This window comes from Chiloscyllium punctatum, chromosome 18, assembly GCF_047496795.1.
Source record: "Chiloscyllium punctatum isolate Juve2018m chromosome 18, sChiPun1.3, whole genome shotgun sequence".
In the NCBI taxonomy this organism is placed as follows: domain Eukaryota; kingdom Metazoa; phylum Chordata; class Chondrichthyes; order Orectolobiformes; family Hemiscylliidae; genus Chiloscyllium; species Chiloscyllium punctatum.
Genome location: NC_092756.1, coordinates 25,361,781 through 25,387,282, shown reverse-complemented (window position 1 = coordinate 25,387,282; position 25,502 = coordinate 25,361,781).

Genomic DNA, 25,502 nt, shown 5'->3' with positions numbered 1-25,502 from the left:
CATGGACCCAGACACTCTGTAAATGTAGCGTCCAGAGTGCGGTCGCCAGACCCTCGGGTCTCCCTGAATGAACCCAGCAGCTAACAAAACAAACCCGGTAACACCAACCACAAACGCTCCGCTGAGTTTCCAATGACAGGAGCAAGTCAAATGCACCATGGTGCACACATTCAGTGTTGAAAATGCCTCTCTCTCCTCAGTTTCTCTTTCTTGCTGAGAAAGCGGTTGCATTTCTGCAAGTCCCACAGTAACAGTTCCTCTGTCGAAAGCAGTTGAGAATGGAACATTATGTTCTCTGTACATCAGCAACTATAAGGGCAGCACCAGTATTGCCGATGGAGTTGATCATCACAATCAGAGAAGGGAGTCAGTTGGAACATGACTCACTTCAAACAGGGAGATATTTAAATGTACGTGATATTCAGGAATTTGCGAAAAGGGACATGTGAGAATAACTTGCCATTTTATTTTCCTTTCAGTTCATCATCAGCAATGCCTTTGCTCGCTTTTACTTCCACTCTCTTTCTGGCCATTTCTGCATCCATTCAATTCAAACCTTACTCCTACCTCTCCCTCCAACTCAACCATCCTGGAAAAATAATATTATCTCTCAGATGATTTCCATTGTGAAGCATGGTCACTGGACTCGAAACGTTATCTGTGTTTCTCCTCACAGAACATGCCATACCTGTTGAGATTCTCCAACAGTTTCAGACGCTGGAGAATTTTATTTCAGATCTCCAGCATCCACAGTTCCTTGGTTTATTTTAAAGCTGTTGTTTCACGGGATGTCAGCATCAATGGCAAGTGCAGCATTTGTTGCCCATCAATAATTTCCCTTGACTGTGAGATAATTTGTCAAGACAATATGGACCCAACCATTTTGCTGTTGATCTGAAGACACTCTTAGTCCAGACTGGGCAATAATGTTAAGTTTCTTTACCAAAGGCTATCAGTGAAACATTAAAATAAACCAAGATGGTTTCTGTTTTCCATGAATGAAATTAGGTTTCATTCCAAATTTTGCCATTCGAATTTAAGCTCTGTTATCGGCTGTGTGAGGATTTTAAACACTGACTTTGGAGTCATAGCCTGTGCCTCTGAATTACCCGTCCAGTTACATTATCAATCTGATACATCTTCCTTATTCCATAGTCCATAGTCCCTATTCCTTATTCACTGCCAGAGAGTTTACATACCAACAAACAAAAGGATTTTAGGAAAAAGGGAAAGGAAGACTTACAGAAAACAATCACGTAAGATCACAGGTTTCAGAATGCTGAAATGAAGATATTTCGACATTATCCTGCAACATGAGACAGTATTCCCAGGAATGATGGATGAAGGGGATGCTGGTGTCTTTCAGATGTTAGAAAGTATTGGATGAGCATTTGTTCTGCAGCTTTGTAAGTGGGAGTGGGGTCAGCAAAGTCTTCGACTCATTGGGCTGAATCTAACAATAATTTGTCTCAGTGACATTTTCATTGAGTCTGACAGTGGGTTTGTCTGCACGAAGTTGAACTAGTTTCCTGGTGCTACCTTATCGAACTCACCATATTAACTAACCACCCCACCCCATGATATCCCCTTCATTCAATACCAGCACGATTCTTCTACCCATCATAGGTGGAGGTACTCACCATCGCCCAGATGCCCCCGATACTCCATGACCACGGGGACTAGTGCCATCTTTAAGAGGCCAATGGACACACAGTTGAACTTTATCAGTTCGGAGCTACTGCGAGCAGGACAGAAAATGGGCAATTACACCATGATTCTTCAACAGGAGTACGGAGCTCCTGTTGGATAGGCGAGTCCAGAGAAGGACCATTCTATTCCCAGAGGAGGCTGCACCACCAGGCCCAACGAGCGTGTTTTGAGCTCACCATCCAGCTCAGTGCAGTATCTGTGGTCTGAAGAAATGTCCAGCAATACAGGACAAGCATCAGTAACCTTCCCCGCTCTGTCAGGCTAAGGGTTACCGTATTCTCTATGCTCCCTCACACTCACTGTATATCTGTTATAGCACCGACCCCCGAACAAGGCTCATACTCCAACTCTCTCACTAATGCATGCAGCGCCTTCCCTCTCGCTCTCTCTCTCTCTCTCTCCCTGTTGCCTTTGCAATACCGCCACATGTTGGCAGAGTGCCAGATATGGAATACTCCAGATAATGTTCCAAATAATTCCCATTTTCAGGAAAACGTCGATGCCCCTGTAGGTAACATAGGATTCAAAGGAGTAGAGATGTACACTTCTCAAATCACATACAGTTCAAATCCATCATGAGGCCATTCAGCCCTGCAAGCGTGCTCTAGATGAACTTATGGTTTTCTCAGTTCCATGTTAGAGGACAATTTCTGTCAATCAAACCTCTGGGTTCCTGTCACTGAGCAGACCACACTCAGGCACTTTTACCCCAGTTTTCTTCAAGCGCCAGTTCGAGGTTTTTTTCAATGTGGACGGACACTCCAAATAATATATCCATCAGCTTTATACTTCTACGTAATGATAAGTACATTTATACAGAACAATCAATATATACTCTTATTTTATGGTCATTGATATCCAATCACATTTAGTAATTCTGGTTATTTCACTTGTCTCACCTTATTGTATTCAGGCAAAGACACCTTCCAAACACTTGTCTCGTTATAAAATACAATTTCCAGCAGAGAACATTTTTATCCTCAGCCGTTATCATGACGTTTAACTGAATTATACCCTTTTACCATGTTCTGAAAGTTTCTCTTGCTCTTTCTCTATGACTGCTTCTGTCTGTAACAGTTACACAGTCTCCCACTCAGTTGGCTGGACAGCAGGTTTGTGATGCAGAGGAAGGCCAACAGCGCAGGTTCAATTCCCCACACTGACAGAGGTTACCATGAAGGGGTGGTTCTCTCACCCTCACCCCATCATCCGAGGTGTAGTGACCCTCAGGGTAAACCACCACGTGTGCTCTCCCTCTAACGACAGAGCAGCCCATGGTTTTTGCCACTCTATTCTATCATGGTTGGCACATTAATCTTTTTATCTTTGTTATAATTCTGTTTTGCATTATATACCTGGATGTTCTGGACCAGCGTGGTTTTGTACCACAGTCAGCGTTTCCCTGCACTGCACATTCCTGCCCATTCCCGATAATCCTTGACTCCATTGTTATTTATGAATCTTCTGCCAGTGCCTCAGAAATATTCAATATCTCTGCATCCAATACTTTGTGGGGAAGAGAGTTACAAAGACTCACAACACTGAGAAAACAAACATAAAAGTCATCTGTGTGTGAGATATCTTTTTGTCTCCTTACCTGAAAAACAATATCATTTCATAGGAAGCAGTTCAGAGATGTTTCACTTCAAGTATTCCCGGGATGAAGGGCTTATATTATGGAGGCTTTAACAGTTTACTCTTGGAATGAGAGGCGGTCTGATTAAACCATACAAGACCTTGAGGAGAGTGAATTAGGAAGATACCCACTGGGAGTTTGTATAGTCCAAACTTGTTATCATTGTCATAGAACCTCTACAGTGTGGAAGCAGGACAGTCTGCCCATCGAGTCACACCGAGCAACCAAGCAACGTCGAACCCCATGTTACGCTGCATTTCCCATGACTAACCCCCCGAACCTATATATCCCTGGGTACTATGATAATCTAGCATGACCAATCCACTCTAAGCTGTACATCTTTGGACTGTGGGAGGGAACTGGGGCACTGGGAGGAAACCCACACAGACATAGAGAGAGTGTTCAAACTCCACATAGAGTTTCGTCCAAGGTTGGAATTGAACCCAGCTCCTTGGTGATGTAAGGAAAAAGCACTAACCACAAACCCATTATTTTCCTCCGTTAGTTCTATTAGTTACTTTCATGACTAAGGAAATCAGCCTGACTTGTTCCTATCACTGAATCTGGCCCAGTCTGAGACCGTTATTATCTGCCATATCACAAACCTGGTTGCATTTAACATTTGTTGTGAGCAGTGGGACTAGAAAATGAAACAGTAACAGTCTCCAACCTCAAGCAGAACAGGAATGAGAAGAAATTCACAAAGTGGAAATTTATTCACGTGGGAATTCTCCTTCCCAGAAGTTTAAGATGGCTGAACCTTTATATTATATCAAGGCTGGCTTCAACTGATTGTCCAAAGACAGGTGTATCAGGGATAATGTTGCATGGAGAGAAAGGTCCAGCTGGGACCACCATGAGATGAGCCAAGACCATATTCAGTGGTCGAGTAGTGTCAAAATGCCTAATGGCCATCTCGTGTCCCTCAGCCCTGTGTTCTGATGTTCCATTCAGCCCTTCAGACCTGCTAGACAGCGGCAGATCGAGGCCACTGCGATGGTAAGGTGCAGCTTTGGAAATGTACATGCAAAATCAAGGTTGGGTCAGGAAATGACTTCCACCCACAATCCCTCTTTCCAGGCTTCCCCTTTCTGTAACTTCTGCTCCAGATACGGGTCATTTTACAGACCCAGATACGCGGTGAATGCAGCCCCCTACCCTACCCAGGGTTAACTCAAACAAGTCCTCTGCTTTCCCTAGATATAACATTGTACAACATGACGTTCCAAAAGTATAAGAACGTAAGAAATGGGAACAGGAGTAGGCCATTCGGCCCCTCAAACCTGCACTGTTATTCAAGAAGAAAATACTGATCTGCTCCACGGTTCAACTCCACCTTCTTGCTAACCCCTTGTATCCCTCAACTCGTCAAAACCCATCCACCCCTTCGGTAAATACATTCCGTGACCCAGCCCCCACAATTCTCTGTGTTTGGGACTTCCTGACATTCAGTACTTTCGGAGAGGAGACATTTATTTACACCCCAGTTTGAAATCGATATCCCTTATTCTATTTCCCCGAGTTGGATACTCTGCCCAGGTGTGAAGCCACATTCTCAGCATCTACTTCGTCAAACCTCCTCTGTATCTTGTACGTTTCAGTAACATCACCTTCATTCATTTCAACCACAATGTATATTCGCCTCACCATTTTAGATGCACTCAACAATTCAACCCTTCAACCCCAGGAAACCGTCTAATGAACCAACCTAGTTACTTGCTGCATCAGCATGCTGACGTTATGTTTCATACACAGGAACATGCCAATTCTTTTGTACAGCTCTTTAGTTTGGGAATCCTCCTCATTAAGTTAAAAACCTGCGTTTTGGCTCTCAGTGTCATCCTCAAACTCGGATGTATGGTGCACTGAGTTCCCGCCATCAGACAATCAGCGTAGTTTGTAAATAGCTGGAGTTATCGGAAGATATTTGTGGTACTCCAGTAGGTACATCTTTATCATAAAGATTGATGAATCCTGACCCTCCGATTTCTATGTGTTCACCAATCGTCATTCTATGGTAATACATTATCCGTCATTCTAAGACCCTCTGTTTTGTGTAAGAACCTTTATTTTGTAATATCTTCTGGAAAATCTGTGGAAAGCCTCGTGTCTACCAATTCCCCTTTCTCAAGTCCGATTGTGACATTCTCAGGGATCTCCAAAAATCTTTGTATGGTTTTACAGGGAAAAATACAGCTTCCCTTTCACAAAACCCGACAGACTGCGTGAATTTTTCTAATGCCCTTCAATTCCTTCCTTAATAACAGACTCCATCAGATTCTCAACATTAATGGTTAAGCTAATTAGTTCCTGCTTTCTGTCTCGCTCCATTCTGGAAGACAGGCGCCACATTGCAGGTTCTCCAGTTTCGCTGAAACATTCTGCTAATCCAGAGAGTAATGAAATATTTCAGACAGAGCCACCAGTCACTCTGCAACCACATCTTTTAATCCAACTATGAATTACTGCTGACCTGTCTACCCTTAGTCTTACCTGTTTGTTAAAATTCTTGTTTCTTTTGAATAAACAGCTCATGAACTTACCTCCTAGTACCATTTTGATTACGTCATTGAAATACTTACAGTACCTTCCCTGTGAGGAATGATGTCAGATACTGGTGAAAAATATCTGCCTATTCCCTCTAGCCAATTCCCCAATCACATCTTCCAAATGTCCTCAATGTACTTTCCTCCTTTCATTTCTACCTAAGGTCACACACTCATCTTGAACTTTTTTTATATGCACCGAAAAACTCGAGATGCTTGTTTTTATATTTCTTGACAATTTGCTTACATCATATCTTTCATTCGTTTTCCCTCGCTTTCTAGATTCATACAGTCATATAGCGCATAAACAGACCCTTTGATCCAATTTGCCCATACCGGCCAGGTTTTCCAAACTAAATTAGTCCCATCTGCTTGCATTTGGTCCATATGCCGCAAAACATTCCCATTCTTACGTTTGTTCAAATGTCTTTGAAATGTTGTAACTGTGCATGCATCGACCACTCTCCGCCTGGCAGCTGATTCCATACACGCATCCACCCTCTCCGTGAAAAGGTTGCCCCTTTGACCCTTTTATATCTTCCACCTTTTCACCTTAAAGCTATGTCCTCTATGTTCAACTCCCCTACCCTGTGGAAAAGCCCTTGGCTATTCACCTTATCCATGCCTGTCATGATTTCATACACTTCTGTAATGTCACCCCTCAACCTCCTACAGTCCATCTGTTACTAGCTTCAAGAACAAGCATTTAAAGATAAACACTGCAAATTTGACACAGTATTAAAAACGACAGGTAAACAACACGCAGCCCAAACATTATACATTGATTTGTTTTTCTCTATGTTACAATATTAAGGCAGCATGAAACTCTTACTGCTACCAATAAGAATGTAAACACCTTAAATTCTTTGCCTGAAGGGGTGATGATCTCGCCAGTGAAAACGTATTTGTTGTCATGCCTGTGTAATACCATATGGTCCACATTCTCCCTCCTGGTCTCCCTGTGCCCTTGTGCAGCTGTGTCTTCTTTATCTTGCTCTCAATAGAGAGAACCACTTTCGCCTACTCAGACCTTAATTTAAGTCCAATTTACATAATTTTCTAGTTCACCACAGCTAAATTTCCATTCACCTTTTGCCACACTGTCTTTTCCCTGTCATCCATCCCCCACCTCTGTCAATGGATTAAAAAGCCCAGTTTCAAATCCTTTTCATATGTGAACAAGAGTCACATTGGACTTGAAACGTTAACTCTGTTTCTCTGTCTCTGCGGATGTTTTCACACATGTTGAGTTTCTTCAGAAATGAATAGGCACAACACAAATTTTCAATTAAACAAATAACAATGGATACTGGAAATAAAAAGGCCGACGTTGCTTGAGAAAATGGGAGCTTTGTAAAAGGGTGACAGGACCCGAAAGATTAACTCTGCTTTCACTCCACAGGATGCTGCCAGACCTGCTTAGCTCTTCAGCAATTTCTGTTTTGAACAAGTTCCAAAGCCATGGGTCAAAGCTGCTCAAACGTCTTGTCCAGCATGGAGCGTCTTACAACAGGAAGTGAACTATAATGCAAGGTGCACAAATGCATTGGTTCTGAAACTGCATATGGCTTGCATCACTGACACTTCTGAGCTCTTAATCATTGGCAGGGAGAAAACAGAGGGAATCACATTCACATCAAACACAGAAGATGGTTGTACAGGAAAGGAAAAGATTCAGATGCATATGTTAAAGGTTTGAGTATTGTAACAAAGTGGAGGTGTAACGCTCGGGAAAACACATCAGCAGGATGAGAATATGAAAATGTGACCACATCAGAAACCAGGTTAGGTCACTGTGTACGGAGCTGATAGGTGAATGGGTCTCTGAGTGAAGTGGGGGACAGTCAGTAGAATTGAATTGAAGATTTTGTAGCTCAAACTGGGTTAAGATGTGATGCTGTAGACCACAGCAGAAGTGCAAGCAGAGCCGTATTCAACCATAATCTGTCATTTTTCCCCCAAATAATCCGTCAGTCTACCATTGTCATCACGCTGATCCATGTTTCAGTGAAGAATGTGAGTGAACATTGTACAGTCAGAACCATGTGTACCTAAACCTGATGACAACGCACTTGACTGCTAACATTCCAAGCAGCAGGACTAACATCGGATGGAGACGGGGAAATTAGCTCGAGACTAACAAGTCAGATCTAAGCTCTGCAGTTCTGCCCCATCCAAGCATAAATGTCGATGGACGTTAAAGAACTCATTGGTGGAGAGGTCTCCATAAATATCCCCATTCTAAGTAAGGGAACAGCACTGTACACCAGTGTAAAAGACAAGTTTGTGATATCTGTACCAACCTCAGTCAGAAGTGTCGAGTCGATGATCTGACTCACCCTCGCCATGATGCCCACAGAATCACAGATGCAAGTTTTTAATCAACTCTATTCGCCGCACGTGACAAGAAGAAACAGCGAAACACAGTAAATATGCCAAAGGCATTGAGCCCTGACACAATTCATGCAATAGGACTGAAGGTTTATGTTGGTTATGAAGCCGCGTCCTTTGGGGAAGCTGTTTCATTCCAGCTCCAACTCTGACATCTCCCTGGCAATATGAAAAATTAGTCAACTATATCTAGTCCTCTAAGAGGAGAATAATTGCACTCTGACCAATTCCCACGTCCTCAGTTCCATCACGATAGTCACATTGGTGGGAGTTCTTGTTGACAGAGCTGTCAAGCAGCACTTGCTCAGTTTGGTTTCCGATGGGTCCCCATGTGGAAATGGTGCTATTGTGGAAATGTCACTGGATTATTCATCCAGACCAGGTTACTGGTCTAGCCACTCGTGGAAGTTAAAAAACAATTAATAAAATATCGAGAAATGAAACCTGGTGTCAGTAGCAGTGACCCGGAATCCAATGTCGATTATAAACGTCAATCTCCTTCCCCAGTGTACTTTCAGGGAGTGTGTCTCCTGTGCTTTCCTGGTCTGGCATAAAAGTGACTCCAGACACACAGACATGTGATAAAATTCTTCAACGGTCTCTGAAATGATCAAGCAAGACACTCAGTTGTATCAAACTGTTCCGAGATCGTAAAGGATAAACGCAGACAGAACACCAGCATCAAGCTTGGTTTCAGAAAAGGAAATGGAAAACACAGTGCTGTCTACTGGACAGATGCTGCCTTCTTAATGTTTGAAAGCTTGTGACAACAGTTACAGAGCTTTTCCACAGACTGTACAGAAACATCAGGAAAAGTGAATTCCATTCGATGCATTGAACCTTCCCCATTATAGCTCATGGAGAAATCTTGTCAATGCAGTTTTCCCCACACAGTGTTCATATCCCTTAGTAGGTTTGAACATTGGTCCATCAATTTTGCTCCTCCATTCAATATACAAGGAGTTCTCTGAAAACGCATGTTTATTAGACATGATTTGGCTGCAATGCGTTTTGTGAATTGCACACCTTTCCTTTGAAAGCGAGCTCCCGTTTACTGTGACACGATTCCATCCCCAGCACTAGCTGAACAGCAAAACCCAGCCGCAGGATCCTCTGTCGGCAAAATACACCCTCAGTGTGTTCAGCTACAGCAGGAATGTAATCCGCTCTGCAAGCCTTGATCCTTAATCTGAAACTGAAAATTGTAGTCAACACATAGAAGGAATTTTATTTCAAACCAGTGCGAGAATCTTGAGGAGAACTGGAATTCCGTGCCAGAATCACGTGGTCAGTCCGCTTGCGTGCTTTCTGGTCAAGAGCTTGGTGAAAGGTATAGGGTTGTAGTCAGTGACTATAGTGCGAAAGTGTTACATTTAATGCACTCTTTCATTACAATGCATGATTTAACGATTTACTTAGACTGTACTAGTGTATGCGTTATACTAACTCTTTTGTTTGGTTTTTACTCATATCTGGGGGGTTCACCCTTTACACTCTTTTTCCTATAGGCCTTATTATTAATATTGCACGATTTTCTACAACACAGTGTTGCACAGGATCACAAACACCGCGTTATTGGAAAACAACCTGTATTGGTATTTTATCCTCTATCTTCACTCCATATTCTTGCTCTCTCCCTATCCCTTTAGAGTTGAGAAAGCCTTATTAATATTCAGTGCTTTGGCTTCCACAGCTTGGTGTGGGAGAGAATTCCCCAGGTTCATCAGTCTCTGAGTGCAGACATTTAATCCCATCTCAATGCAGAGTGAGAGTTTTAGACGTCCTGATCAGGGCAATTATCATCTCCGCTTCCAATCTGTCTCACCCTGTCAGAATTTTAAATATTTAACGGTGATTGCCACTCATTTCCTAAACCCCATGGAATACAGACCTAGTCGCCCCAAACTCTGCTTCCACAACAAGCCTATCATCCCAAGGATCAGTCTGGTCATACTTCGCTGCACTCCTTCCATGTCAGGTTAGTCCTTTATTAGGTAAGGAGACCAAAACTGCACACAATACTGCACAATGTTCGAGATGGGGTCTCACCAAGGCTCTGTACAACTGCAGTAAGATGTACTCAAATCCCCCTACAATGAAGGTGAATACAGCATTTACCTTCCTAACTGCTTTCTGTGCCTTCAATATTGCTTTCAGTGACTGGTGTACAGGGAGATCCCAGATCCTTTTCAATGTTACAGCTACCCATTTGGTGGGTCTATGGACACTGGTCAGCCTTCCAATGCCATTGCCAGTTTTGACTTATGGCTTCAGAACTCACTGCCCTGCATGGACCTCAGAGGTCTGCTCGAAAGGAAACAAGAAAAGGGAGCATACGTCCTTTTATAGATCAACAATTTTCAGCCAATCCGTTTTGAAACGATCGGCTGCCAGTCTACTGTCCCCACCAAAATGTACAAAGTCACATCTACCCACGTTGCTCTCCATCTGCGATGTATTTGCCCATTCACTCCACTTGCTTCAATTACCGTTGAGCTTTTCTGCATCCTGCTCAACCAGTCAAAATCCGACATCGGTTCGTGCTGTCAACAGACGTGGGAATATTGTATTTGAACCCTCCAACCAATCATATGATGTAAATTGAGACCAGCTGTATCCCAAACCCCGACCCTTGGTATATCCTCCAAGCCTTCCTTTCTAAAATCAAATTTGTTTTATTCCTACTCACTGTTTCCTGACAGCTCTCCCATTCTAAAACCGTGACCATGCACTCAGTCCCAATACTTTCATTAAAAATGTTTAGTTTCTAATATCATTCTATTCCCTTTTCCTGGTATCAGACTGCAAGAAAGCTGAACCCTTTTTCCCTTAATTTTGCCATGAATTTTCTCATTGACATAAGTTTAGAAGCTATTACCAGTTCACTCTTTTAACCCCTGTTGAGATGCTTTTGAGAAACCCATCAATCTTGTCTTAAGCTGCTCAATGATTGACCTTCCACAGCCATACACTCACAGGAGCATATACACTGTACCATCAGAAATACAGCACAGTTTACATTAGCCCCACTTCCCGACACGAGGTACACAGTCGGGAATGTTATGGCACTTCAAATGATCGTCCATAGACATTTTAACAGTTGTGTGGTTACCTTGACAACTCCTCCCTCAGGAAGTGCTTTCCAGACCCCACACCCCCGGGTTAAAAAAAAATCCTCAGGTCCTCACTAAACTTCAATCCCTTCACTTTAAAAGTGTGCTGTCCTGTTCAAGACCCTCTGACTAAAAGGAACAGCTGTTGTCTATGCACCCTCTTCATGCCCCTCGTAATCTCATCCTTCTCAATCACATCCCCCTCAACCTTCACTCCTTCAAGGTAAACAACCTGAGCTTATCTAGCCTCATTTAATAGCTGATATGATCCTTCCCAGGGAACGTCCTGGTGAATCTTCCCTGTTTCCCCGCCAGTGCAATCAAATCCTTACTGAATTTTGTCGCTACTGGAACTACGCACAGTACTCAAACCTGGCCTAGCTCTTATAATCTATGCCTCGATGAACAAAGGCTATGTTTATGGTCACTATGCTTCGTCATCTTGTGTATTAACCTGTCCAGTCACATTCATTGATGTGTTGAGAAGCACCCTCTGAGCTTCCTAGTGTTGTGCCATTCATTGAGTCCTTCCCTGTCTGGTTCATGCTGCTAAAGTGTATCACCTCATATTTATCAGGGTTACATTCCATCTGCAAGTGATCTAGCCTTCTGACCATTCCTTCGAGATCTTCCTGCAATAAATGGCCTTCCTCCTCACTGCCAACTATCCGGCCAATATTTCTGTAAAACACAAACTTGCTTATCACACTCCTCACCACCCTCCTCCATATTCACATCTACATCATTTATGAATATCCCATATAATAAGGTTAAAAATCACGCAACGTATCAGCTTATAATCTAACAGGTTTATTCGGAGGCGCTAGATTTCGAAGCGCTGCTTCGACATCAGGTGATAGTGCGCTTTGAAAGTTCGTGCCTCCGAATAAACCTGCTGGACTATAACCTTTTGTAGTGTGATTTTTAACTTTGTCCACACCAGTCCAACACCAGCACCTCCGAATTACGAATAAGAAGGGACACAGCATTGAACCCGGTGGTATTTAAAGCAGAAATTCTGGGAGCTAAGATGGAAGCTAGGAGTTGAATACGTAGCTACAGGGATGGTTCAGGAGGGAGGACTTTGGATTCGTGGATAACTGGGACTCTTTCTGGGTAGGTGGGACCACTACAAGCAGGATGATCTTCATCTGAACAAGAATGGTACCAATATCGTGGAGGGGGGGGGGGGTGGTGGTGGGAGGAATCTCGCCCAATAGCCTTAGCTATTGTTCAGATGAAGACCATCCTGCTTGTCGAGGTCCCACCTACCCCAGAATAAGCCCCAATTATCCAAGAATCCAATGCCCTCCCTCCTTCACCACCCCTGTAGCTACGTGTTCAACTCCTCTCTCTCCCTATTCCTCGCCTCACTAGCACGTGGCACAGGCAACAAACTAGCTCTAAGCTTCCATTCTAGCTCCCTGACCTTCTGCCTTAAATCCCCATCTTTCTTCCTACCTATGTCGTTGATGCCTTTGTGGACCACGACTTGGGGCTACTCCCCCTCCCCCTTAAGGATCCCAGAAACACGATCAGAAACATCACGAACCCTGGCACCTGGGAGGCAACACACCAACCGTGAGTCTCTCTCATCCCCACAGAACCTCCTATCTGTCGCCCTAACTATGGACTTATGCTCTGCTCTTCTACCCCATTCGCTTCTAAACAGCAGGGACAGACTCTGTGCCAGAGCCCTGTGCCCCATTGCTTTTCCCTGGTAATTCGTTCCCCAAACAGTATCTAAAACGCTATACTTATTATTGAGGGGAATGGCTATAGGGGATCCCTGCACTGCCTGCCGGTTCCCTTTCCGTCCACTGACTGTAACCCATCTTTTTTTTTCTTGTACCTGAGGCGTTACTACCTCCCTGCAACTTCTCTGAATAAGCCCCTCTGCCTCCTGAATTATCTGAAGTTCATCCAGCTCTAGCTCCAGTTCCCTAACGCGGTTTTCGAGGAGCTGGAGTTGGGTGCACTTCCCGCAGATGTAGTCAGCAGGGACACTAGTCGTGACCCTTGCTTCCCACGTTTTTCATGAGGAACTTTCAACTTCCCTAACCTCCATTACCACTGTTCTAAATTCCTAAAGAGATTGTTAAAAAATATGGAATAAAAATTAAACACGTTACCTTACCAACCTGGTGCACAGAACATTTTTTTTTGGTTAGAGAAGGAGGAGAGGTGGGAGACACTACCCGAGTAGTGGTTCTAATAATGTTACCACGCAAATACCATCTGAACAAGAAGGGTACCAACATCCTGGGAGGGGGGGGGGGCGGGGGGGGGACCTGCTAAGGCTATTGGGGTGGGTTTAAACCTAATTCAGCATGGGAATGGAAATCAAAATTATAGTTCGAGTATAGAAAAGGTTGAGCGTAGGGAGACCGAAATCAAGTTTCAGGGACGCAAGATGGCACCGGCAAGCAAGAGGTTGGTTTGAAGTGTGTCTGCTTCAAAACCAGGAGCATCCGGAATAAGGTGGGTGAACTTGCAGCATGGGTTGGTCAACCTTGGACTTCAATGTTGTGGCTATTTCAGAGACATGCTTAGAGCAGGGACAGGAATGCTTCTTGCAGGTTCCAGGATTTAGATGTTCCAGTCAGAACAGAGAAGATGGAAAAGCCGGGGAGGTGTGGCATTGTTGGTCAAGGACAGTATTATAGTTGTCGAAAGAGTGTTTGAGGACTCGTCAACTGAGGTAGTATGAGCTGAGGTGAGAAACGGGAAAGGAGAGGTCACCCTGCTGGGAGCTTTCTACAGGCCTCCGAATAGTTCCAGAGATGTAGAGGAAAGGATCGCAAAAATGATTCTCGAAAGGAGTGAGAGACAGGGTAGTTGCCATGAGGGTCTTCAACTTTCCAAATTTTGACTGAGAACACTATTGTACGAGTACTATAGATGAGTCAGGTTTTGTCCAGGAGGGCTTCCTGACACAATAAAACAATATGTAGACAGGCCTACAAGGATCGAAGCCACATTAGATTTGGTACGGTTAATGAGACTTGGTGTTACACTTTGAAGTAGGTGAGCACTTTGGTGATAGCGATCACAATTCCGTTATCTTTACTTTAGTGATACAAAAGGATGGGTGTATACCACTGGGCAACAGTTACAGCTGGGGAAAGGCAATTACGAAACCATTAGGCAAGTTTTAGGAATCATAGGATGGGGAAGGAAACCGCAGGGGATGGGCATATTAGAACTGTGAGCTTATTCAAGGAAAAGCTCCTGTGTATTCGAGATAAGTATGTACCTGTCAGGCAGGGAGGAAGCTGGAGAGTGCGGGAGCTGTGGTTTACGAAGAAAGTGGAATCTGTGGTCAACAGGAAGAAGAAGGCTTATGTCAGGATGAGATGTGAAGGCTCAGTTAGGTCACTTGAGGGTTAAAAGATAGCCATGAACGGCCTAAAAAGAGAGCTCAGAAGAGCCAGGCGGAAACATGAGAAATTATTGGCGGATAGGATCAGGGTAAACCCTCATGCTTTCTATAGGTATTTAAGGAATAAAACAATGACGAGCATAGCATTAGGCCAATCGAGAATAGTAGTGGAAATTTGTGTGTGGAGTTAGAGGAGATAGGGGAAGCATTAAATGAATATTTTTCGAAAGGAATCACTCTAGAAAACGACAATGTTGCCGAGGAGAATACTGAGATACAGTCTACTAGACTAGGTGGGAATGAGGTTCACAAGGAAGAGGTATTAGAAATCCTGCAGAGTGTGAAAACAGATAAGTGCGCTGGGCACGGTGGGATTTATCCTAGGATCCTCTGGGAAGGCAGGGCGGAGATTTCTGAGCATTTGGCATTGATCTTTAAATCATCATTGTCAACAGTAATAGTGCCAGAAGACTGGATGATAGCAAATGTGGTCCCTCTGTTCAAGAAGGGGAGTAGAGACTGCCCTGGTAATTATAGACAGTGAGCCTTACTTCAGTTGTTGGTAAAGTGTTGGAAAAGGTTATAACAGACATGATTTATAATCATCTAGAAAAGAATAATTTGATTAGGGATAGTCAGTACGGTTTTGTGAAGGGTAGGTCGTGCCTCACAAAGCTTATTGAATTCTTTGAGAAGGTGACCAAACAGGTAGATGAGAATAAACCGGTTGATGTGGTGTATATGGATTTCAGCATGGCGTTCGATAAAGTTCCCCACAGTAGGCTATTGTACAAAATGCGGAGGAATGGGATTGTGGGAGATCTAGCAATTTGGATCAGTAATTGGCTTGCTGAAAGAAGACGGAGGGTGGTGATTGATGGAAAATGTTCATCCTGGAGTCCAGTTACCAGTCGTGTAACATAAGTGTCGTTGTTGGGTCCACTGCTATTCGTCACTTTTTATAAACGAACTGGATGTGGGCGGAGAAGGTTGGATAGTAAATTTGCAGATGAATCTAAGGTCGGTGGAGTTGTGGATGGTGATGAAAGATGCTGTAGGTTACAGAGAGAGAGACATAGATAAGCTGCAGAGCTGGGCTTAGAGATGGCAAATGGAGTTTAATGCGGACAAGTGTGAAGTGATTCATTTTGGTCGGAGTACCCGGAATGCAAAGCACTGGGCTAATGGTAAGATTCTTGGTAGTGTAGATGAGCAGAGAGATCTCGTGTCCATGTACACAGATCCTTGAATGTTGCCACCCAAGTTGACAGGGTTGTTAAGAAGGCATACAGTGTTTTAGCTTTTATCAATAGAGGGATCCAGTTCCGGAATGATCAGGTTAAGCTGCAAATGTACAAAACGCTGGTGTGGCTGCAATTGTGTATAGTTCTGGTCACGGCACTATAAGAAGGATGTGGAGCTTTGCAAAGGGTGCAGAGGAGATTTACTGCGATGTTTCCTGGTATGGAGGGAAGGTCTTATGAGGAAAGGCTGAGGGATTTGAGGCTGTTTTCGTTGGAGAGAAGAAGGTCGAGAGGTGACTTAAGACGATAATCGGAGGGTAAGATAGTGTGGACAGGGACAGCCTTTTTCCAAGTATGGCGACGTCATGAAGGAAGGACACTGACACAGGTTGGAAAGAACCGGGACGATTCATGTGAAGAATCTGAAACAACCACATCCCACCAACCACGGAAGGAGCAATGTTCAGTGAAGCGCAATTCTCACTTTAAACCCACTGCCAGTTCCAACGTCAGTTCTCTCACACCCAAAACAACATTGCACAGAGATGCAGGCAGAGAAATATACAGAAATATTTGTAAAAACACCAATATATTAACACACGGAATACATGCAGGGAGACAGGCATACACACAGAAACACACAGAGATATATACAGTCACACATAAATAGACACAAACACAGATAGAAACACAGAAGCTGATATACAGACAGACGTAGACATGAAAATACACAGATAATAAGATCATGGACGGACATATACACACACATACACACACACACGTGTCATTAAGACACATACAGATAAGTTTTTGATTTATAAGGAAATCATGAATTCTCAGGAGAAGGCAGGCGAATGATATTGAGGAACATATAAGAAATTATTGAATGGCAGATCAGACTCGATAGGCCCAATGGCCAAATTCTGTTCCTTTTTTAATGCTTGTATGGTGTTATGCTATCAGGCATTCTCTTTCTGAGACCGCAACAGAGGCTTGGTTTGATACGTATTTGATTGGAAAAGTCAGTGGGACACATTTGGAGGGCTGAGTATTTTATGTCTATTCCTAATTATTGTATCCTTATGTCTGAAAAGAGGTTGATGTGAGGTTAACACTGTATTAAAATGACGGGTCCTGCAATGAAATAACGTTGTCCTTTAACTTCAGTGTTGTACTATCTTTGGTTTTCTTATCCTCAGGGAGCAGTGAAGACTCGGTTATTGAAGATATTCAAGGCTTAGCTTGACTGATCTTTGCTGGACAGGAGAGTTAATGTTTACTGGGAACAGACAGGAGACGGATGGTCCAACACAGTCGGATCAGCCAGAAGCATTCTGAATGATGCCGCCGAATGGCCAACTGCTGCCCCTATTCCATGAATTGTTCTCTAAAACCACTCTCCAGGCTGTTCCAGCGATATGCTCTTGTCCCTATCCCATGTGTTGTTCCCTCAATCCACTCTCGATGCTGTTACAGTGTAGGTGATCCCCCATTCAGTCAGACAGGATCGTTACAATGAGACGGGAGGAGACCATTCTGCCCCTCGAAGAAGTTACACAGGAATATAGAATGAAGTAATTCAACTCGTTGAGTACATTACACAGCCCAGGAGAAGGTCATTCAACCCGCCTGAACTGCTACACAGGAACAGACAAACTGTCACTTACAGGAAACAGAGAGAAGAGATAAAGATTCATTTTCAGGCTGTAAAGCTGTAACTGGTGGAGTGTCTCAGAGATCACTATGGAGTCATCAATGATCAATAATCTGCATTAAAGATCTGGAGGAAGGGGAGGGAATGGTTTGAAGCTCAATTAGCTCGTACATTCAGTGTGTCGTCAAATTGAGGTAGTGAGTCTGCAATGTGATACAGACAGGGAAGTTCAGTGAGCAAACCTTCAGCAGAAATAACATAACGTGAGTTGACTATTTTGGCAGGAAGGATAAAACATTTGTAAACAATTTAAATGGAGAGAGATTGCAGAACTCTGTGATATAGGCGGTTTCCATGTTTCTGGGACATGAATCATTTGAAGTCAGTCTGCAGATATAGCAAGTGATTTGGAAGGTAAATGGAATTATGCTATTTCTGGCAAATGGTATCAGGTTTAGTGAGGAATGTTTTACTACATCTGTACAGGGCATAGTTGAGACCACACCTGACGCACTGTGTGCAGTTTTGATCCCCTAAATTTAAAACAGGGTGTAGTTCTTTGAGAAGATTTTCATAGACGTTTCCCTTCATTCATTCCTGGATTGAAGGCCTTTTGTTATAGGGGATTATCGGTTTAGATATTAGATGAGAAATCTTTTTGAACCATACATGATTCTCTGAAAAGTGTTTCAGGATGCATGTTTTCTAAAGTTAAGGAGACTAAAGGTAGAGAATAAATTTTAAGAATAAGATGTACTGATATTAACACATATTATAAAAGATATCGAACAATATTTACAAATTAGCAGACGCATAAAAAATGTCATCAGATGATAAAGCGGGGATTTTTTTTTGCTCATGAAAGGCACTGTGTACAACAACAGACATGACGCCCCAGCATATAGTCCATTATCATCCATTCCAGAGACTGTTCATGGAGAGTGCACATGGCCCAGTTTAGTGTTCAGTTGACATTATTGTATGTTCAAACACAAAGGGGGAGACAAATTTTCCCTGGCTGAGAAGCAGTACCCTCTCTCTTACTTTATTCAGACCGAGAGCAAAATGTGCGCCCATAAACTCCCTGAGTTATCGTTACCACATGAGAAGGATTCCTGATTAGTATTCATTGGGATCTCTCCACTGCCTGAAGCAAAGGGGATTACCTGAAGCAAATCCAATTGTTCCAGAAAGAAATCACATTACCAGCTGCTTGTCTGAGCAGAGTAACTTGAAACGCAGAATAACATGTGAGGCACTCCATCATTTTCATATTTGTTATGAGTTCAACTTTCTGTATCCCACGTTTTCCAGAAAATGACCCAGTCTGAGGCCTATACTATTGCTCATATCAAGAAGAGGGACAGCCCATTTAATCCTCCTATCTGTTTCACAGGAAGAGGAGGGGTCTGCTCAGTACATCAAGCTGTTAAACAGGAATAGGCAGAGCCCTATCAGACCCTTGAACCTGTTCTATGGGACCAGGAGGAGTCCATTCAGCCCCATCAATAAAGCCAGCACCAGACGTGCCGATGGAGATGAACATCATTCTCGAGGAGAGACTAAGAAAGAATGCACTTGAAATAAGGAATGGTCACTACCTGAATGGAAATAAGCTGAAGGAATAATGGAAACAGGCAGAAGAAGTGAGCTTTGTTCTTCTCTCACAGGATGTATGCAGCCCTGATCAGGGCAGCATGTTATGCTGATCTTGAACTGAGTGGCTGGTTCAGTTGTTCCACGGGATAGTAAAGAGTAAAACACGTTGTTGTGGGTTTGCAGTTACACAGAGACCTGACCAGGAAAGGTTGATCCATTGCCTTCTCTGAAGCAAGCAGGTGGGCTTTTTAAAACTAATGATCATGGTTTAATTTCAATGCCATCAATTTCCTTCATGAGATACCAACAGAGTGGCTCTAGGTTATGAGTCAATGACATGAGTACCATGTGCTGTCTTCCTATCTGACAGATTCTGTGCAGAGAACAAGTTAAACTTGTCAAGTGTTTTATTTTGTAATGGACACGTGGTTAGAAGGGACTTGAAACAGGTGAATCCGGATTTAACAAATACATAAATGATGGTTTTCATAGAACTTGCACTGAGGCTGCAGAAGAGACTGGGGTGTCATGACGTTTGTATTGGACAGGAATAGTGAGTGGAGAAGAGATGGAAATGTGGATCTGTGCAGGGCTGGAAGATTATGGCGTTTTAGAACAGTCTGGTTCGTCCTTGCATATTGGTGAGTAATTTGTAAATAGCAATTTGTTACTTATAAATAATAAGGAAAGATATATTTGATTGGAACTGAAAACTTTGACTTCCATCTTTCCAAATGTTAAATAATATGTGCAGCAATTCAATTTAACCTGGTTTAACAGAAAGATACAATCACTTACCAGGAACACCAACTTTCGCTAGGATGGGATAATACCCAGCTTGAATAACCAGCAGTACATCATAAATCTGCAATTCTAATGATATCCAAGGCTGGGAAAGCCAGTAAAGACCCTCGGATGAACTCCTGTCAATTGTTGGACCATTTCAGTTTTAATGTTGTCAGATTCTGATCTCTCATCCCCCCTTTCTCTGGAGCTGCTGATCCCTGTTAGTCCAGTCGGTGATGTTCCAGCCCATACTATAGAATAACACATTGAATCGAGTCCCTAATTAATAGAAAAGACAAACCCTACCTGAGACACATTTAGAATCCACAGAGACTGACATAAATAACATTAGCTGAACAAATAGCTCCTGCCACACATTTCAATTCAATACTGTCTTATTAAAATTCAAAACCTTAATTAAAATGTACACATTCTGGATGGGATATGTGAGGGTGACTGAGGGAACAAATGTTGGGGCTGGTAGGTCAATTGCCTTCGATAGGAGAATAATACCAGAGGTTTATCGGACAATCAACATGCTTCACTGTTTACAAATGGGAACATGCATCCTGTAATTGCTGCTCAGAAATTACAATATCAGTAAGATATTGAGAGAACTTTTATAGTAAATGATTTGAAAAGAAAATGTGTCTAAGCTAATGTGAGGTTTTTACAGGCAGACAGCATGGATATGTTAACAGAGAATTGTACCGAAGAAACAATAGATACTGCAGATGCTGGATAATTCAGTGTGGATAAATCATGGCGGTAGAAAAGGCGCAGCAGGTCAGGCAGCATCCGAGGAACAAGAGAGTCAAAGTTTCAGGTTCAACACCTCTTCAGGACTGGCAAGAGAAAGGGACTGCGAGTAAATGGGTTGTGGGGATGAGGTTGGGCGAAAGGTAGGCAATACGTTAACGAAGGAGGAGGGTGATAGTGATAGGTCAGTGAGGTGCGTGGAGCAGATAGGTATGAAGGAAGATGGACAGTTCGATTTCCTTGAGAGGGCGGATCTGAATCGGAGGGCTGGATCTGGAATTTGGGTGATGGACGGGAGATTTGTAAATCAGTGAATCCAATGTTCATGCAGCGTGCTTGTAGGCTACTGAGGCAGAATATGAGATGTTCCTGGCAACATCCTGATAAATCTCTTCTGAACTATCTCCAGCTTAATAAACTCCTTCCTATAACAGAACTGCACACATTACTACAGAAAAGGCTTAGTCAATGTCCTGCACAATCGCAGAATGCCTTCCTAACTTGTAACCTCAAAGGTCTGAGCAATGAAACCACCTTCAACACCCTGTCCATATTTGCCGCAAATTTCAAAGAATTGGGCCTGCTCCTGCGGATCCCTCTATTTTACAACACTACCAATGCACTACGATTATTTGTATAAGCCCTCCCCTTGTTAATTTTACCAAAATGTCATACCTCTCATTTCTCCAAGTTAAACTCAATCTACCACACCTCAGCCCAGTGAGTGATATTACTGCCCCTCACCCTCCTCCTTCAGGTTTAATAGACCCTCACCTCTCTAGAAGGCCTACAAACACAACCTTGAGTTTCCCAAAGACCTAGAGCTTGGTTTACCTACGCAGGCAGAGGGAGGAGTGGGTAAGGAGAGACTGCAATGAAAACAGTTGCCTTGTACCAATGAATGATTTTCGGAAGAGGGAAGCCACGTCTTAGAAGTTGGGAATATTGACCGGTATTTTTTGGCCAGAAATTGTGCCATTTCCTCATCTCTGCTGTTCAGTATTGATATCATTTCGAGATCCTTCATAGGGCAGAGTGTGTCTGCAGGATCACTTTCTGGAATATTGTTGATTACAGATAATAGCCATTTAAGCTGGAAATCAGAGCCAAGTATTTGCAAATATTCATAGTTTATCTCGATGCAGAGCACATAAACTCAACATCCTACAGTTGAAGCCAACACCTTTCATTTGTTTTACAGTGAGAACTGTTGCCTGTGTCTTTTAGTCATGTTAATCAGAATTTAATAAATGCATACATAGCTGAAACCTGACACTTAAAATATGATCTGGATTCAAGTCCTGCCTATTGTGGAAGTGTGTCACAGCATGTCAGAAGAGGCTGATGAACAAACACACAGGAGAATCATGTTGCAGCTTTAGGGGCTATTGCTGATTGGTGTTAGTGTCCCTACCTCCGAGCCTGAAGGTCGAATTTCAAATCACACAGAGATGTTTCTCTATATATCAGAATTTAGATTAGATTCCCGATAGTGTGGAAACAGGTCATTCAGCCCAACAAATCCACACCGCCCCTTCGAAGTGCAACCCACCCAGATCCATCTCCCTCTAATTAATATACCTAATTCTGAACGACAATTTAGCATGGTCAATCCACCTGACCTGCTCATTTTTGGATTGTGGGAGGAAACCAGGGCACCTGGACGAAGCCCTCGTAGACAAGGGAAGATTGTGGAAACTCCACACGGACAGTCACCCGAGTCTGGAGCATGTTGATTTAAATGATTTTGGAATTGTAATTAGATGGAGAAGGAAGGGATGACAGTATTCAATTTCAGAATTTTGGCTTGGGATGACTGAAAACACAGATTCCTTTTGACTGGAGTCATATCTGCACTTCCAAGACGTTTGTAAAATAATGTGAAGGATGAATAGTCAAGGTCCATTTCCCAGGATATGGGAGTTCAAAATTCCAAGGCACAGGTTTAAGGTGAGAAGAGAAAGATTATGAGGGACCTAAAGTTCAAATTTACCACGCAGAGGGTGGTACGAGTAGGGAACGTACTGTCAGAGGAAGTACTGAATGCTGGTACAAGCGCAACATTTAAAAGGCATGAGTATATTAATAGGAATGGTTTAGAGGGATATCGGACAAATGCTGGCAAATGGGAGGAGATTAATTTAGAATATTTGGTCAGCTTGGATGAGAAAAAAGGTCTGTTTCTCTGATGTACACCTCGATGATCCACTGCTTCAACAGATCAAGGTTTCTTTGTAATCATAGAGTGTTAACCATTATACAAACCCTGTCCAATGTCCAACCAATCTTAATGTAATTTGCAAATTTACAAATCATGCCTTCTGTAATTCTCACCTAAATCATTTATAGAAATGACAAAAAAACGTGGATCCAACACATTTTCCTGTGGATTACGGCTTGCTCCAGTATTCCACTTTGAAAAGCAACCCGCCACCCCTACCCTGTCTCCTTCCATTAAGCCGATATACACAGAAACACACACACCCAACACTCCACCACCACCCTGTCTCCTGCCATAAGCAGATATACACTGACACACACACACAACCCTCCACCACCACCCTGCCTCCTGCAATTAAACAGTAATACACAGAAACACACGCACAACCCTCCACACCTACCCTGTCTCCTGCCATTAAACAGATATATACAGAAACACACACACAATCATCCATTACCACCCTGCCTTCGGTCATTAACCAGATATATACAGATACACACACACACACACACACACACAACACTCCACCACCACCCTGCCTCGGGTCATTAATCAGATAAACACAGACACACACACCCAACACTCCACCACCAACCTGTCTCCTGCCATTAATCAGAGATACACAGAAACACCCACATACAACCCTCCAGCACCACCATGACTCCTGCAATTTAGTAAATATACACCGACACGCACGCACACACGACCCACCACCACCACCCGGTCTTCTGCCATTAAACAGATATGCATCGAAACGCACACACATACAACCCTCGAGCACCACCCTGTCTCCTGCCGTTAAACAGTTATACACAGAAACACACACACACCACCGTCCGCAACCACCCTGTCTTCTGCTCTTAAGTAGATATATACAGAAACATACACACACATAACACTCTCCAGCACACCCTGTTCCCAGACATTAAACAGATATACACAAAAACACACACATGCAATGTTCCACCACCACCCTGGCTCCTGCCTTTAGGCAAATGTACATAGAAAAGCATGCGCACAGCGTTGCACCACCAATCTGTCCCTTTCCATTAAACAGATATACGCAGAAATACAGACACTTTCCTCCACGACCACCCTATCTCCGGCATTTAAGCAAATGTACAAAGAAAAGCACACACACAACCCTTCAAGCCTCACCCTGACTCCTGCTATGAAACTGATATACACAGAAACAGATACACCCAACTCTCCACCAGCACCCTGTCTCCAACCATTAAACAGATATACACAGAAACACACACACATCCATGCACCACCACCGTGTTTCCAGCCACTCAGCCTTTATGCACAGAAACACACACACAACCTTCCACCATCACCCTGTCTCCTGCCATTAAAAAGATATGCACCGAAACACATACGCACAACCCTCCAGAACCACACTGTCTCCTGCCATTAAACAGTTATACACAGACACATGCATAACCCTCCACATCTAGCCTGTCTCCTGCCATTAAACAGATAGAACATAGAACTATACAGCACAGAACAGGCCCTTCGGCCCTCGATGTTGCGCCAACCTGTGAACTATTCTCAGCTCGTCCCACTACACCATCCCAAATCATCCATGTGTTTATCCAATGATTGTTTAAATCTCCCTAATGTGGCTGAGTTGACTACATTAACAGGTAGGGCATTCCACGCCCTTATCACTCTCTGCGTAAAGAGCTTTCCTCTGACATCTGTCTGAAATCTATCACCCTTCAATTTGTAGTTATGCCCTCTCGTACAAGCTGACGTCATCAGCCCAGCAAAAAGCATTTCACTATCTACCCTATCTAACCCTCTGATCATCTTGTATATCTCTATCAAATCCCCTCTTAGCCTTCTTTCTTCCAATGAGAACAGACACAAGTCACTCAGCCTTTCCTCATAAGACCTTCCCTCCTGACCAGGCAATATCCTGGTAAATCTCCTCTGCAGCTTTTCCAATGCTTCCACAGCCTTCCTGTAATGGGGCGATCAGAACTGTACACAATATTCCAAGTGTGGCCACATCAGCATTTTGTATAGTTGCAGCATGATATTGCGGTTCCGGAACTCAATCTGTCGACCAATGAAACCTAACATACCATATACCTTCTTCACAGCACTATCCACCTGGGTGGCAACTTTCAGGGATCTATGCACATGGACTCCAAGATCCATCTGCACATCCACACTACCAAGAATCTTTCGATTAACCCAATATTCTGCCATCGTTTTATTCTTCGCAATGTGCATCACCTCACATTTAGCTACATTGAACTCCATTTGCCATCTCTTAGCCCAATTCTGCAGTTTATCCAAGTCCCCGTACAAACTGTAACATTCTTCCAAACTGCCCACCACACCACCGACTTTATTGTCCTTGGCAAATTTACTAATCCATCCACCTATGCCTGGGTCTAAGTCATTTATAAAAACAACAAACAACAGCGGTCCCAAAACAGATCTTTGT